The sequence below is a fragment of the Anastrepha obliqua genome, chromosome 1 (assembly GCF_027943255.1).
Source record: "Anastrepha obliqua isolate idAnaObli1 chromosome 1, idAnaObli1_1.0, whole genome shotgun sequence".
Taxonomy (NCBI): Eukaryota; Metazoa; Arthropoda; class Insecta; order Diptera; family Tephritidae; genus Anastrepha; species Anastrepha obliqua.
In genome coordinates, this window is record NC_072892.1 from 72175489 (window position 1) to 72193683 (window position 18195).

The following is an 18195-nucleotide window of genomic DNA, read 5'->3' on the forward strand; positions in this document are numbered from 1 at the left end:
AGCATGGAGGATCCAGTATTATGGTATGGGGATGTTTTTCATATCATGGTGTGGGGCCAATATATTGGATAAAAACTATTATGGACCAATATTAGTACGCAAAAATGAAGGATGTTATGCTCCCATTCGTCGAAGAAGAAATGCCACTCAAATGGGTACTGCAGCAAGATAACGACCCGAAGCATACAAGTAAGTTGGCAAAGTTGTGGTTTCAAGACAATGCAATTGAGGTCATGGAGTGGCCAGCTCAATCTCCTGACCTCAATCCCATAGAAAACCTTTGGACAGATTTTAAAAAAGCTGTGTGGGATGCAAAACCAAAAAATAACAGTGATTTATGGGATGTAGTGCTCCGCGCATGGCAATCAATACCACAGAAGAGATGTCAACATCTTGTAGACTCTATGAGAAACCGATGTGTAGCAGTGATTAAAAATAACGGTCATTCTTCCAAATACTAAATATTTATGCTAAGACTTAGTAATAATATTAACAATTTATAACATATTTAATAATTTTACTAACTTACTACTATTTTGCTGCTCGCGGTAATTTGCATGAAAACACATCTTACGTGAAATTATTTATGTTATAGCTTATATACATATGAACAATTTTTCCCCCTTCACGTACTCATGCATTTGTCCTTTAGTTTTGCAATAAAATTATTGTAATATAAATATTACTTTGGTTTACTTGTAATTTCAAGAAATATTCGCCGTGGGTTTGCATTACTATTTCAGTGCTCGCAGCTGTAAATAGGCATAAGTAATCTAGGGTTAAAAAACCATAAACTAAATTTATGAGTTTATTGTAAGAAAAGGAATGCCAATTATCGTGAAACAAAATTTTGTACATGGAATTGTGCGTTCAGTATTTAAGAGTATGACCATTGTCGTGAGGTTTGAATTGGATGCTCTAAAGGAATTTCAAAATTTTCAATGTTTCAAAGACTTTATTTGGCACCAAAATAGAGACATATTTTTAGGTAAATCATCAATGTTTGCAGCTTGCAATTTTTAAACCAGCTTCCAATCATAGACCTGGCGCTCCAGGTTAAAATAGAAAGACGTCCATTTGCATTTTTGACGTGATAACGTCTTATAATTCGATTTCACAGGCTGCACGCACGAAAAAATGTGTCGTTACCTTGCTCATTAGTGTTACCTTGGTCATTGCCGTTACCTTGCTCATGTGTCGTTACCTTGCTCATTCCCGTTACCTTGAATGAACTGCAAGCGAAAGCGCGGAACGAACGACAAAGCAAACAAAGCAAACGAACGGCAACGTTCGACATCTTGCTCTCTCCTACTTAAGTGAGCGTATATGTGTATGTATATGCGCATATGAACATATATAAATTCACGTATTTGTACTTGCATATGCCTTCTTATTGATTATTAATAATTTGATTTACTTGAAGAATTTAAAATAAAACCAAGTTTGTTAATAACACCTGTTGTTTTAATGTTATTATTATTTTTTGACGTGATAACGTCTTATAATTCTATGTAGCCGGCTGCACGCACCAAAAAATGCGTCGTTATCTTGCTCATGCGTCGTTACCTTGCTTGAACAGCATGTTATGTTATGTTATATGTTGTTATGTTATGTTATGTTATGCTATGTTATGTTATGTTATGTTATGTTATGTTATGTTATGTTATGTTATGTTATGTTATGTTATGTTATGTTATGTTATGTTATGTTATGTTTTGTTATGTTATGTTATGTTATGTTATGTTATGTTATGTTATGTTATGTTATGTTATGTTATGTTTTGTTGTGTTATGTTATGTTATGTTATGTTATGTTATGTTATGTTATGTTATGTTATGTTATGTTATGTTATGTTATGTTATGTTATGTTATGTTATGTTATGTTATGTTATGTTATGTTATGTTATGTTACGTTATGTTATGTTATGTTATGTTATGTTATGTTATGTTATGTTATGTTATGTTATAGTATGTTATGTTATGTTATGTTATGTTATGTTATGTCATGTTATGTTATGTTATGTTATGTTATGTTATGTTATGTTATGTTATGTTATGTTATGTTATGTTATGTTATGTTTTGTTATGTTAAAGTATATTATGTTATGTTAATGTTAACTCATTCTCTATATCCATACAAAATATCTATCAAACAAATAAAATTAAAATTTTCTTTTGAAAAATGCAACCATTCAATCAGTATTTTCTTATGACGTTATCACGTTAAACTATCGTCAGTAAACCGACTTTACAGACAACCTCTTTTTACCTTGCACTACTTATTCAGATCAGTAAATACATTTCTTATCTCGTAATAGCCAAATTATTTGTAAATGTGGTATACATATACACGCACACTTATACCTATAAGTTCTATTGTATTCATGTGTACATACACGCGTGCTGCTTTCATTTTGTAAAAACCGAATCTTTGCTCAACTACCGCGAAAAATGTACCCAAGTGGATTGGCACTCTGGCACTGTTGTAACTGTTTTTGTTTTGCTTGGTCCTGTGTGCTCCTAAAATTGGTAGTGAAAGAAAAAAATGATATGCCACTTGCAATTCTAATCGAAACCAAGTGAATGTAAACAATGGCAAATGGCGATGGAGAGAACAATAGGGAAAAAGCTGCAAATGTGCAAAATTCTGAATGCAACACCAGAACCATCAGCGCCATCTCCCAGCAAAGAAAAAATTACGATTTTATGAAAATATTTTTCTAATACAATATATATATATGTATGTGTATAATATCCTATAACTTAAGAAGAAAATATTTCCATTATCTTTGGATTCATTCGCGTTTCCGCCTCCGTTGGTCAACACAATTTTCCTAACCATCTTGGCAGCTTCTGACCCTTGCTTACGTATAGCACGAAAACCGTGCGTCTTAAGGGCCTGTGTAGTTTCTAGATTGCTCGTATATTAATGGTGCTATATAAAGGCATTATGTCGAGGTCTAATCCAAACTCGCGGTTTTTGAGCCAGGAGATTATAATACCGTTCTTAGATTTTCAAAATACGAAATATCTCATTTAAAGTGTTGGATAAATTTCGTAACAAGTATTTACAGTTTTTTTGAAGTGAAACTTCTTTAGCGGCGGTCTGATATTTGAGCGAGAATGGAGAGTGAATTGGAAAAAATGTAACGTTTAGAGATTTCGTTACGCAAGAGAGAAAAAAAGATACAACGTAGAGAGAAGGAGAAAGAGAGCTATACATTTTCTATACCTAAGACATAGGCTTTGTTGTAAGACAGAGTATACAGATATACAACATAGAAAGAAAGAGAAGGAGAGCTATACATCATAATGTTACGCGACAGAGAAAAAAAATTGCTGGTCATGTTGCAGCGCATAATATTAGACCAATCGGACGACGCACATCAACAATCACGCTTAACAACAACAAAACGATTAACGTTAAACGATCACATTTACCATTAGTTTGTGCTCGTGCGACGACCATTCACAAGTCTCAGGGAAGCACGTATTCTGAAGTTGTTTACGAGTATGATAAAAAACATTCGCAATCATTAGTTTACGTTGCTTTATCACGAGTCACTTGTATTGAAGACTTGTGGATTATAACGAACGGAAACGATTTTAGATTCTACCATGGTCGACAAGCATCAGTCAGTATGTCTCATTTACAAGATGAATTCCGGAGACTATCGTTAAATAGGCTGGAAACTGTGGATAAACAAATAATATATATAGTATATACTCTTAATTGTCAGAGCCTACGAGCACATTCCGCAGATTTAACAGACTCTGTCATCCGCAAATCGAGTATAGTACTTTTGTCCGAAACTTGGATAAACGATAACGAGGATATTAGTATACCAAATTTGAATTGCGTCATCAAATATAAGCGACTAAATGTTAGAGCTGGCGGTGTGGCAATGTACCACAATCAAGATGATAGCGCAAATATCGTCACACCAAACATGGAAATGACTGCAAGGCAGTCTCAGTCATATTCATCAACAGTCACACCAGTTGGCGATGTTTGCATTGCAGAATGTCAAACGCTGAATGGAAAAACTATTGTCATAGCCGCCATCTATATCTCACCGAACCAAAATCTTGATGACATAATATATTTCATTCACTGCTCACTACTGGTTTACAGCCACGCAGGGGGAGATTTCAACGTAAATTTCGGATCCAATGATTCTTTGCCGTTGATTCCATTTCTTCGAGAAACATTCGGTTTGCAGATAAACAATAACCCTAAAGAATCAACGACAAAATCCGGAACTACACTAGATGCAATTTTCACACGTTATCTAGAAAATATTGAATCACGTACATATATTTCATATTTCAGCTATCACAAACCAATTATATCAGTATTACCAATTGAACCACCAACAGATGATAGCATAATGCATATATAGTGAATAAAATCGAATTTTGGTTACACAAATTTTATACTGTTGTATTTCTTTTGAAATTATCCCTGTCTCCTTCTCTTCCTCTCTCGCTCTTTTTCTCTCTTTCTCACTCTCTCTCTCTTATTCACACACAGAAGTTTCACGTCTACCACGTGTACGATACTGCACATGATTTTTTTTTAATTTGGTGTAGTTACTTACACATTGAAGATGGTCGGTTACGACAAAGAATTTAGATTTTAAAAATGCAGAATAGGGAACAAAGTTCAAATCTCTTCTTCGCTTCAATTTGTTAACACCTGCTGAATAGGGAATGCGGCTTGTTAAAAAAAATATTTTTCAGCCAAATTCTGTTTCCAATTCTAGCTGCTCTAGGGCCCTCCCTGGGTATAGGAATACACTGGAATTGAAAGAAATGAGACTACTGACAAACTCGAAAAAAGTTCTTTATAGATCTCTTTCGTAGGATTTTTCAAAACTGGCGTCCGTGACATTTTCAAGTAAACAGATGTACAATTTTACACGATAGAACAACTTTATGCGTGAATTACTGAAATTATGAAAATGGTCGACCATTAAGAACAAAATCATGCAAACTTGCTGATTTTTCAATGCAAAGGCTGGTGAAAAAATTTGAAGATACTGGTTTTGTTTTGCTAAGAATAATACTGCTGTAGCGCAAAGTGTTGTTGTTTAACCTCCAACATCAATATCTCGACATTCTCAACCATTAGGCATTCATAAATCGACTGTTTGTCGGATGTTACCTGTTCTCATGGTGGACATTTAAATGATGTCATTTTTTATTTCATTGTTAAACTTAATTTTTGCATGTTTTATTTTAAAGAACATCTAGGCATTTCTTTTGAAAGACCCTTTAGTTTAACTTTAAAATAGATGAAATCAGATTGATTTTAGAGACGATGAGTCTATTTCAGATTTTGAAAATGAAGGCGGCATCTTGGTTGAGGATTATATTTGCGTAGAAGAAGTAAACAGTGATATAGAGCAAGAATACGATTCAGAGAGTAAATTGGAGTATCAAAGTACTTTCGGTGACTAATTCATAGGCAAAGATAGTCGAACAAAATGGAATGGAATTGTAAGAATAATTCGAAACCTTTGTATAAAATTCAACATAGTCTAGTATGACATGCGAGTCGTTGTTCTTACCTTAATTTGCACACTCTTGGCTACAGCAGCCACACTTCCGTCGGTATGCACCGTATGAAGACGGGGACTAGTTGCACTGTCGATTAACTTGTGCGCTAACTTACGCATAGTTGTTGTTGTTTGTGTAGCGGTTTTCAAACTCTGTCTACCTAGGTCGACTAGTCCAACATTAATCGTTAATGAAGGTAGGCCAATAAATGATATTTTTCTACAGAGTGGGACCTAAGGCAGGCGTTAGATTATTTGAAGCAAGTGAAGAAAAAGGTGCTGTTGTTGTTGAATATACTCGTATTGTCAATTCAATTCTAAATAAGTGGAGGCTTAAATTGCGACACTATGCAGAGGGTAATCCCAGTATAATGAGGATCTTACGACGTCGCTGAATCACTTCGCTTGTGGTAGCTAGTCTCCGATGATGGCATTCATGTGCCGATGGCTTATTTTGCACTCTACAGAATCTGGCTTATTAAGCTATCGGACCCAGTAGTTATTGAATGAATTACTCGATTGCATCATTTTATTCAAAGATACAGCAGTTTCTACGTGCCAGAAGGATTAGAATTTTTCTCAACCTTGTCCAATTACTTTGTAAATAAGTTTGTAACATTTATAATAATTTTTCAAGCATAGAGGGAGATGCATCATTCTGCGGAAGTAAAATATTTACGGTCGCCGATCTAGTGGCGTGAATTTAACAAGACCCGATTGGCTATGATTCCGTTTATTTCTAGAAATTGAAAATTCACAAGTACCTACCGCGATGCGTTCTTCAACTTTCCTGCATAGATGACTAGATGTGAAACTCTTTTTCTCGTGAGAGCGCTGAAAAATGTGCATTTTTTATAACATTTTCCAATATTGCCACACCGGTAGAAACATGAATTGGGTATTTTTGAACCAAAGGTCTGGAATTTTTAGTTTCCACACCACCATTGAGGTTAGTATTTAGTGTGCGGTTGCCCAATAGTCTTATATCACTCGTAAACACCTACATCTACTAAAAATAAGCACAATCCATATGAAATATGTACATAAATAAGCCAAAAATTTAAAAATTTATAATATATGTAAATGGAATTATTTAAAACTTATATACATTAGTAATTAGTAATAACAATAATAAAGTTATGAACCCGAAAAACAAACGATTTTTTAATATAACACAGAAATTGGGTAACAAAAAAAAAAAAATTCTCAAACAACGAACAGAATAAGTTAAAGCAGATTACCTTTAATTTTTGTAAAATATCTCAAACACAAATTCAGTTCCCTTACGTACGCTTTTCAACCATAGAATATTTACGTATATACAAATTTACATAAACCAACACACAGTTTTCAATAAAATTACATTATGTACATAAGACTAATTAAAAGTAGAAGTCGAAAAGGATATAACGAGCTTTGGATTCTACAAACTCACTTAAATTCAAATTATTACATTTCCATTGAATTAATTTTAAGACAAATAATTATAAACATTTCAACACGTCATTTCTCCATTAAGCAAAAACGAACTGTTTTCAAATAAAAACATAAATAAGTAGACTGCGCAACCAAATAAGGGGAAGTCCGCAACACTTAGTGCCCATTTACACGAGGAGACGTCTGGAAGGGAAACATTTTGTTCGGTGGTGAAGGACGGCCGCGGAAGAGAGAAGGGAATTTGTCTCCTGTACTGGCGACACGCTTTGCTCTTCTTATTCGTATTTCCAATCTTAAAGCAATTTTTGACAGTTGCTTCATTTGTTTTCTTCTTTTGTGGGAGAAGGTTCTGAGTTATGTGTTGGTTTTCAAGCAAACGGAAGATAACAAAGATGACAAACATCTGAACACTGCTTGGGAAATGCACGATTATTTTTGCTAGTAAAGTAGGTATAATTTAAAATATATTATGGGGCATATTTATGTTGAATTCTAATTTTCCCCGCATTTCTAGATACTCAAGTTAATTTTAAGTTAATTATTTATGTATGATTTTTTTTAATTTAATTTTTTTTATTCAAGTACAGCAATTCATAAATATATTTAAATAAAAAAACAACAAATTATTTATTATTTAACCAGTTTGCATTTTTCATTCATATATTTAAGAAATTGTTGACGAACGTTTTCCGCTTTACATGTAAGCGCGTGCGAAAATACATCCGAACCAGACGATGCTAAAGCATTAAATGTCAAAATGTTGCCGAAAACAATTTTGCCCGTGTCTCGTTTTTGTCTCCCTTCCAGATGTCTCCGTGTGTAAATCCGGTGTTACGAAGAATCAAGATTCCAGTGGGAAAGAGCTGTAGTCATAAGACTTCTTCTATTCGTAATTTCCCCGCTCGCTATCTCTATGCTCGATTAACTTAACGAAAAATTTGCATGTGAAAGCAATAACAAAGTTATCGAGTAAGATGCGCCTCTAGCGAGTATGGCTATATCATTCGGCCGCACTGTCTTACCAGCACATGTAATTTAAGGCAGTTCTCTGCGAGCGTTGTCGAAATATGTTTATTTGCTTGGCGAAAAAAAGAGGCCTTATAGGTCATTAGAGTGGTATAACTCACTGTCGTACAAACACATGTAATTTGAGGTAGCTGTATTCCCGCGTTGCCAATATATGTTCATTTATTCCAGTTGCTTCATCTATTCGCCACTTGCTAACTCTTGGCGAAAAGTAGTGGCCCAATATTATTTCTAATTCTTCCTAATCTCGGCAACTTTGGCTTGCTGGGTGCTGGGAAGTGAGTATTGCTTACGTCTATGAAAAAGCTTAGAACGCCAAAAAAGTGTGGCGTTGAGTTGCTTACCTAAAGTTATGGCTACTAAATTGCCATTCGAAATTTTTAAAAGTTTATTCCGCGAAGTGGGTCTGAGTGTGAGTGTGGACGCGTGTGTGGTAGAAACGCCATACATGTTATCAGGACTGCTACAAATTGTTGCAAAAGTTACACAAATTTCCGATGATTCTAGTAGCAATTGGCTGGTGTTTCACACAATTTCTTTCGCATATGTGTATGTGCAAATATCCAGAGGGCACAAATGGCATGTGCGAATGTGCATTAAGCGTTTGAAGCTATTTCGCAGTTTTGGCGAAGCCCGATACCGGTGCGCTTGCGGTGAATTTAGAGCTATGACTGGTTCACTTGGCCTTTTTTTACTTATACTTGTAAGGCAGTGGCAAATTTCTTTTTTTTAAAGGAGGACCGAGCGTTAATTATATGCCGGAACTTCCGGACCGATGTCAATTTCGACAAATTATACCCATAAGAAAAAATTTTAACCTAGTTGGTGCTGCTGCTCGGATGATATTAATGATAAGTATGAACGGCCTCACCCCAACAAATACAAGTATCCCTCGACAAACACGGTATTTGAGTTACACGGTGTTTTACCAATTTGCATAAAGAGGAAAGAGAGAATTTTCTTGAAAAGTGGAAATACTGGTTTAAAAATATTTTATGGTCGATCTTTAGTTCCTGGACGATGCTATCGCCAATTTCTTTAACATTAAAAATGCCCGAAGGGAATCGGCGAAACCAAAATTGCACGTGGTTAGTATTGACAGCGAAGCGAACATATGTGATGAAGCCAACGGTTTGTCGAACACACCTAAAAATTGCATTGAGAACGGCGAATGAACTTGTTCGCCGAGATTATGTCATTGCCATTTACGAAAATTAAATTAGTTCATTCTCTTTTGACATTGGTGACATTTATGCTTAAAAATTTGTGTACTTATACGAACTGAAATTAGCTCGGATCTTTATTTGGAGAATAGTTTCAATGTGGAGCCGGGAGTTAAGCTTCTTTGTCAGAGGCGTTTCATAAGAAATTGTTCCAATGCTATTTTTTTGGTGGGTGAGGTAGGGTTCAAAATGTTTCGCACTTACAGCGACCGTCGTCAACATCGAAAGATGTTGCGGTAATATTATACTGTCTTATGCCGTCGTGACCGCATGACTCGACGTCAGTTATTTGTCGTCAGTTCGTATACAGTCCACCTCTTATCGAGGGCTGATTTGTTTTTCTCTGCGTTTTGCGCTGCCACTCCGCACGTTGCAGGTGCAGCATTATCCTCTTTGCAAAACGTTTAACTGCGTTCCAACAGTCATGTGATGCACACATGTTATTGATTAAACTGTCTGGGCTCAGCTGTTCACCCAAGACTAACTCAAGCGTTCGGTGTTCTTCGTTGAAACGATCACAGTAGATGAAAATGTGTTCCGCGCTTTCTATTGCATTGTTGCAGCTTGGACAGAACGAACTGTCCTGCATATGAAAGCGATGGAGGTACTCCAAGAAACATCCGTGACCGCTCAATATTTGGGTTAAATAGTTGTCTACGTCTCCGTGTCTTCTGGTCACCCATTGGTTAATTTTGGGGATAAGTCTATAGGTCCAACGTTCGTTAACAGACGAGTCCCATCTGCTTTGTCACTTTTCCGCCTATGTTTGGAAGAATTCTTGTAAGAGCACTGTTGACTGCCGCTGCTTTGGAACCCACAGTTGCTAAATGTTGCTTAAAGCTGAGCCGTACATCAATCATTACCCCTAGATACTTCATTGCCTCTTGTGACAATATTTCATGGCTACCTATCCGCAATTTCATGAACTCTGTTTTTCTTCGCGCAGTTACGAGGACCGCTCCTGTTTTTTGTCCTGCCAACTTCAGCACCGCTGAAGAGAGCTATAGTTGGACTCTAGCTGCTGCATCATTATACTTCTCCTGCAGGTGGTCTAGCTTCTTGTCCGCGACCACGAGAGCGATGTCATCGCCATAGCCTACCGGTGTTGCTTTATCCGGCAATTTTAAGCTAAGTACTCCGTCGTACATGGCATTCCACAGTGAGGGTCCAAGGACTGATCCTTGAGGGATGCCTCCAGCGACTTTATATGTCTTTAGCCCCTCATCCGTATCATACTGCAAGATTCTATCCATAAAGTAGCTTCGTATTATGCGTTTTAGATATCTGCATAAGAACTTCGTTTTTATTTCAGGTGTATGGCAACACCAACTTTTCACTAAATTACAGAACTTTAACAGTAAATTACTTAAAAAGTATAAGCCTCCGGAGGGTGCGGTTTTTAGTTTTAAGATGCGGATATACCTCTCTATCCCCCCTTTTTAACCTTTTTTTTTCAAAGCAATAGCCATTATACTAAATATTTCCCTTAAAAAATTACTAACAACAACGCCATTTGGCGTAACAGGTGTAACGACGCCATAGTCGTGATTGACATTTCCGAACAACAAATCTATGTTAATAGTTCAATATTTCCTCCAGGGAATCCAGTCTTCGTTGAAAGCAATAGGAATTATAAAGTTTTGTTATTTGCTTGCTCATTTTTAATAAATTGTCTTTAACATATTCTCTTGGGTGCAATTTTGTGAAAAAAAACGGTTCTCTCGATTGAGTAAATACGCACACATGCAAACATATGTACATATAAAGAGAAAAGGGAAATAAATACAAGAGCTTATAAGGAATAAAGTGCTTGTTTTGCAGTGGTGTATGTTAGTTCCTTAAAAAAAGATGAATTTGAAAATCGCCAATAAATTTAATTGCACGAATAATCATTTCTTGTTGTTAATTCCCCCCATTTCCTTCTCTCCCTAGCATCTCCGACACAGGTATGTCATTGGAGGGTATCCATATGCTTTCCAAGTGCTTGGGACGATACAAACTACTGTCCCAATGAAAAGTCGGTCGTCCTAGATGAGATACCTTATTCTATATTCATCCATTATAGGCCAGACTTGTCTAGTTATCGCATAAACGGACTCGGTGGTCCATCTTTTCTTGGTCTGTCCGGTTTAAACCGACTTGATCAAGAGCTGGTTTGAAGATAAAGGCATACGCACATAATGGGCTGGATTGAATGATTTAAGATCGGTTCCTCTCCTAACCAGCTTATGTCTTTTGTAATTTCATGTAATTTTCACCTCTGTGTCCTGGAATCTAGACAACATTCGTGGTGCACCGCTCAGCCAGCTTATTTAGAATAGTTGGATTACCTAGAGCACCTACTACTGCGGTGAACATTTTTAGATTCGGTAACTTGACCTCACGTACGAAAATAGTTAATTTATGAAGATTACTCCAGCTGCCCACGAGTCACTAAATATATACCTACGCGTACGTAGATATCCAAGCTTACATGTGTTCTAGCGAATCGAAGAGTGCGTAAAGGGGGAAACATGAAACAGTTAAAAATATATGAAATCAGAGGAAGCGCAACCCCATGAAATCCAGATCCTTAAAAGAGAAAGTGCAAAACTATTTACTTGCGTGAGTGTAGTTTGTGAGTGTGCAAATGTATGTGTGGGTCTCCAATATATCTGTAATATAAGGTTGTCAAAAATGTCTTGCCTTATTTTTATTGAATTTTCAATTGTTCATAAAATTGGTTATAATAATGCGATTTAAGTCAAATATGCACCATTTTGTTCGATGACGAGTTCCCAACGAGATGCCAACTTCATAATGCCCTCTTATAGAAGCTCGCTTCCCTATTGTCAAAAAACTCGGAGAGCCAATTTTCACAGGACTCTCTTGCGGACAACTTCCGACTACCAAGCTCGTTCGCCATGGACAGAAATAGGTGGTAATCACTTGGTGCGAGATCCGGACTATACGGTGGATGCAAAAGAACCTCCCATCCGAGCTCCCGGATCTTCTGGCGCGTCACCAAAGATGTGTGTGGCCTGGCGTTTCCTGATGGAAGACAATTCGGGCTCTGTTGATCAAAGATGGCCTCTTTTGCATGAGTGCTGCATTCAAGCGGTCCAGTTGTTGGCAGTACAGGTCCGAATTGAGCGTTTGGCCATAGGGGAGCAGCTCATAGTGGATGATTCCCTGCCAATCCCACCAAACACACAGAAGAACCTTCTTGGCCGTCAATCCAGGCTTGGCCACCGTCTGGGCAGCTTCACCGCTTTTCGACCACGACCGTTTGCGCTTCACGTTGTCGTAAGTGACCCACTTTTCATCGCCATTCACCATCCGCTTCAAAAACGGGTCGATTTTGTTGTGATTCAGAAGCGATTCGCATGCATCCATACGGGGAAAAATGTTGTTTTGCGTCAAGTCGTGTGGCACCCATACATCGAGCTTCTTTTTGAATTCAAGCTTCTTCAAATGGTTTATAACGGTTTGATGACTCATGCCCAGCTCTTGGCCGATGCTACGGCTGCTACTATGCCAGTCTCTTTCGAGCAATTCAGCGATTTTATCGCAATTTTGGACGACAGGCCTTCCGGACCGTGGCGCATCTTCGATCACCTCTGCCCCAGAACGAAAACGTTGAAACCATCGTTGTGCGGTGGAAATGGAAACTGTGTCGGGTCCATAAACTGCACAAATTTTATTGGCAGCATGAGATGCATTTTTGCCTTTATCGTAGTAGTACTGTAAAATATGCCGTATTTTCTCTTTATTTTGCTCCATGTTTGCGACGCTATAACTCACGAACGACTAAAAGCGCACAACAATTAATCAAACACGTGTTAGCACGTGAAAAGAGCTTTCCATAAAGCTCTAGCGTGAACCGATGCGACGAATGCAACTAGAACTACGCGCTTGCAAAGACAAGCTTGCGGAAATACCGCAAGACTTTTTTGACAACCTTATATTTATATTTGTAACAAAACTTGGCGTACCGTGCGCATTGAGTGGGTAGTGTTAGGTGGGAGGTGGATAAATAAGTGTGTGCAACAACTTTTGAACTGCATCCAATTACAGCAATTTACCGCTTTGTTTATAGATGCAAAGTTGAATTTGCTTTTGTTGGGGTTTCCGTGGTAACTAGTGTTGGTTGTTGCTCAACTTAGTCTCGCTCACTACTTCTTGTTTGTTTTGTTATTGCTAAATTCTGTTGTAAATTGTGAACGCCGGAATTTACCTTGACCTAAAATAACTCAGCTTCTTAGTGGTTTTCTCTTTAAGTAGCTTCTCCATAAGATCAGGATTCAGCGTAGCATAGTCAAGAGCTAAAGCAGCACGCCAATACAGCGCGGCCAGTCTTCCCCCCTTGGCTCGCAATTCTATCTTGACATTAATGCCAGTTGCAGCCATAGCCTCAAGCTGTTGCAGTAATTTGCCAATTAACTTGAATAATGCACAAAGCGGTAGCCATTTCCTGCGGTTTCCTGTTTACTTAATATACTTATGTAGAAGTATTTATATCCCAGCTCCTTGGCCTTACCAGTAAACTTCTTAGCTTTACTAGTTACTGCAGATGTTAAGTGTATATGAAGGCTGCCTAATTTGAATAAGTATGGAACATTTTAAAATAAACATTTGTCAAAGTTACTGCGAGAAGTTTAGTATTCCTAGATCTACATTAGTAGATCGGCTCCGCGTGGTGCACCCTGGATAGCGCCAAAGGATCTGCGGCCTGAACGGCTTTCTGACAACCTGAACGGTGACGTCCCCTGCATTCGTCTTTGGACTAATCCTACTTTTTTTTTACGATTTGGAATATTTCTGACCCCTGTGCTGGTGGTTGCGGCATTTTGCCACCTGAGTATGTTAGGGTGAAACTTAACAGAAATGGCTGGTGGGCTATTGCCGTGACCGCCGCCGTCCCGTTAGAATCCTGGCAGGCCTCGGAGTACGTTCCAAACCCGTCGCCATTGGGCTGGCGGTGTAGGTGCGGTTGAGATGACTCCCGTCTTTGTGTCCGGTCTGGCTCTGAACGCATGCCTCATGAGGGCATGCGTCAACCTCTCTTCTTTCTTATCTCCCTTCGTACCAAGCGCAAACTAACAAGCCTTTCTGCACCTGATACTTTCATTACCATTGCCTTCGTTGTACATCCTTGAATGCACAACTGAAAGATTTTTCCACGAGAGTTTAAGAGTTCGGTATCCGTCGTCGGTACTTCGCACACTCGCACAATATCCTTTCCTTGATTGCAACTTTGCCTTTTCTTCAGAAATGTATATGAGAATGAGAAAGTAGTACCCGGCTGTAGATCAAAACAATTGTCAGCTTCCGCATCACTGCCTTGTTTTTGGAAAGTCATTCACGTTTTTGCATCATATGATTTTTTTTGCAAGATATGAAAAGGCAAACATAATGTGAGATCTTAAGAGTGTAGCTTTTCTACGCGAGAAGACCCTGCTTTCGGTTGGTTCTCAAGTACAAAGAGATACGTGCCTGCAGGATTTATTTTTCACTTGATCTTTAGACTGCTAATGTTGGCGATGTTCTGGCTGATTCCTTTGATTAATTTCAAGTTACAACAACATACAGTGCTGCGTATACCAATATCAGGACCCTTTGTGTGTTCTAACAGAGGAAGTGGAAGTGTAAAGTAGGAAGTGTGTGTAAATAGTACCTGTTATATGCGCCAGGTTTCTCATGCATGACCAAATATTCTTGACTTGTGACTTTTATACATTTTTATACTGAGACTGTAAAAATATTGTCTACACTTTACTTAAAGTGGCCGCCCAATCAGTGGCGGCTAATTAGGAGGACCTGATTTCTGCAGGCTCACATTAACTTCCTTTTTGACAAATGTGTCAAACTTAAAGACAAAGTTATAAATCTCCACAGGAGACTCTAGTTTGATGCAATTATTCATTACCTTATTACCTTGGCCGCCGTAGCCGAATGGGTTGGTGCGTGATTACCATTCGGAATTCACAGAGAGGTCGTTGGTTCGAATCTCGGTGAAAGCAAAATTAATAAAAACATTTTTCTAATAGCGGCCGCCCCTAGGCAGGCAATGGCAAACCTTCGAGTGTATTTCTGCCATGAAAAAGGTCCTCATAAAAATATCTGCCATTCGGAGTCGGCTTGAAACTGTAGGTCGCTCCATTTGTGGAACAACATCCAAGACGCACACCACAAATAGGAGGAGGAGCTCGGCCAAACACCTACCAGAAGTGTACGCGCCAATTATTTATATATATATTTTTTTATTACCAAACGCAATCAAATTTATTTTAAATCAAGCCCAAAAGAAATCATCTCTGCGCTCAGCCCAACACAAACATGAAATACCGTAAGAGATATTGAGAATAGAAAATTCAAACAACTTGCACCGCAGTCCGACACCGGCGAGCTAAAAAAAATTTGTGAAAATACCAATTCCAAATTCCAAAATAGGCCTTGATCATTAGAGTGAATGTATACATTTTGGCGTCAAAGCTTTGTATGCGCGGATGATTGTGATGTTGTGGAAGCGAAATCAAATCCTTTCTTGAAATAATGTTACCTAAGATCTGTGACCTGTGAAATGGAAAGTTGCTAAGCTAATTTCTATTCACAAGGCAAATGATGATCAAACCCATTCCCATTTTCTTCTCTGTAGTAGTTGTGCGCATTCTGCATAAGCAGATGTGTATAATAATGGAATCCTAACTGACAAGCAGTCAAGTTTTAGGACAAAGAGAGCCTGTATTACGGAACTTTTAAACTTTAAAAGTCAAAAATTCACGAAAATAACATCGGATTCTTAGCATTGTTTGATCATTCCAAGGCTTTGATGCAGTTGACCACACTGACTAAGCCCGCGCGTTGAGTAACTTATTTAAATTTTTGATTCGTGCAACGGACCTGACTACCTTGGTAGCATATCTCAAGCTGTAATTGGTGGAAATTCTAGAAATTATATATTCTACATTATATATTATATACGAGTATTCTATTTATATTCTAGATTCTCCATCTATTTTATTACCATCGTATTTTCCATAGTTTCTTTGCCAACAATCTCCATTACTTCCTTCATTTGTCTACATTTCCGCTCAGTTGCTTTAAATTCTGAAAACTCAATTCGGTTTATCATTTATATTCCATCATAGGAGTAATGCACTTCCTTTCGTTCGCCTACGCATGTTTTGCTTCCGTTGTTGATGTCAAACTTTCTCCGCTGTTTTGACGTTTATGAGCCTCAACTTTTATTTCGAGTGTGTGTCTACTTCCTCGCCTTATCCTGCCAAATCAGTAGAACTTAATTGAAGTTCTAAAATTGTTCAGATATACAGATGCATTGTTGCTCAAACGTAAAGCTTTCATATCCTTACATGCATAAGTTTGTACTTCGCACATTCGCATCCTATCCTTCTGATGCCAACTTTGCGGTTTGCTTAAAAATGTATATGAGAATGGGAAAGTGGTACTCGGTTATATACCAAAACATTTCTCCGCTTCGGCATCACTGCCTTGTTATCCTAATGCCCACGTTTTCACCCATTTGCCCTCACTTGCTTCTAATTATTTGTTTCTGCTAAGTCATTTGCCACTTTTTGCCTCAATTTTCTGTTTTGTTGATATTCAACCTTAATTTAATTATTTCGTCTGTGTAGTCGTACACAAAATAAAGTTTTAAAACGTTTTCATGAAGCGTAAAATTTTCTTGAATTTTTTTATTGAATCTCTTTGAAAAACTTTTGATGTTGGTAACTTACCTAAATAGATAAATTAAGAAATTTCGGGAATTCTTTGCTAGTACTCGTAAGAGGGAGTTAGTGGCGTAATATAGCCAATTGCTTGGAGGCGTTAAGTTGGCGAAGAAGCTTAATTTTCCCGTAAAGTAAAAGTTTTATAAATAATTTAGAACTTCTAACTGAAACAAATCTATATGTAATATATGTTGGCAATATGATAAGTGATATATTGTGTCTTTAAGTGGTGTACGGTGTGTGTACGTAATGGAAGCGCTTATTTACAATCAGCAGGCACAAATTTGCTTTCATATTAGTAGAATAGTCGGTACGTAAACTTAGTTATACTTAACAGATTTGCAAAATTTTTTTGTGGACAAATCAGAATAAGGCTTTAAAAGTTTTTCAACCTGTTAACTTGTACAGCGTAAACGAGTAAGAAGTCAAATGAGCCGAGGTGGAATTTCAGAATACTTCTAATAAATTTTTTTGTGAACGAACAGGGCAAGAGAGATTTTCCTTTCATCTATTATATTTGCAAAAGCAAATGGGTGCAGAAAATAATATATTTGGCAGTATATAGGTATGGGAATCGAAACACGTTTCGACAATATTTTTCTTTTGAAAAATCAAAAAGGTTTTAAAATACATTCTGTCGAAAAAATATCATTTAAAAAGCGCGCGTTACACACATGCATAAATTTTTTTTACTGAAATCTTGGTACAACTGTCCTCTATAGTGTCGCAGAGTTTCAGCGTGATCTGTCAATTAGCTTGTTTTTGGCATTCTATTATAACAGTCAACCGCACGTGCGCTCTGTGATTTTCACTATGGATAAAAATATCGAACAAAGAATTTGTCTTCAATTGTGTGGCTTGAATGGGATTTCGTGTGATTAATCACTGACAATGTTGCAGAAAGCCTATGGCGAGTGTGCTTTATCAAAAACACGAAAACACGGATCTATGAGTAGTATAAGGTAGAGGGTCGAGAGTTCGTGGAAGATTTGCCCCGATCTGGTCGCCCATCAACATCTTCAACGAATAAAACCGGTGACAAAGTCAAGAAAATGGTACTGGAAGACCATAATTTAAGATTGAGGGAGGTATCCCGTGACCTTAGCGTGTCTCATGAATAAATTCGTATCATTTTACACAATCAATTGGGCATGAGACGCGTGGCTGCTCGACTCATTCCAAGAGAGTTGAATTTCTTTCATTAAATTCTTCGGAAGA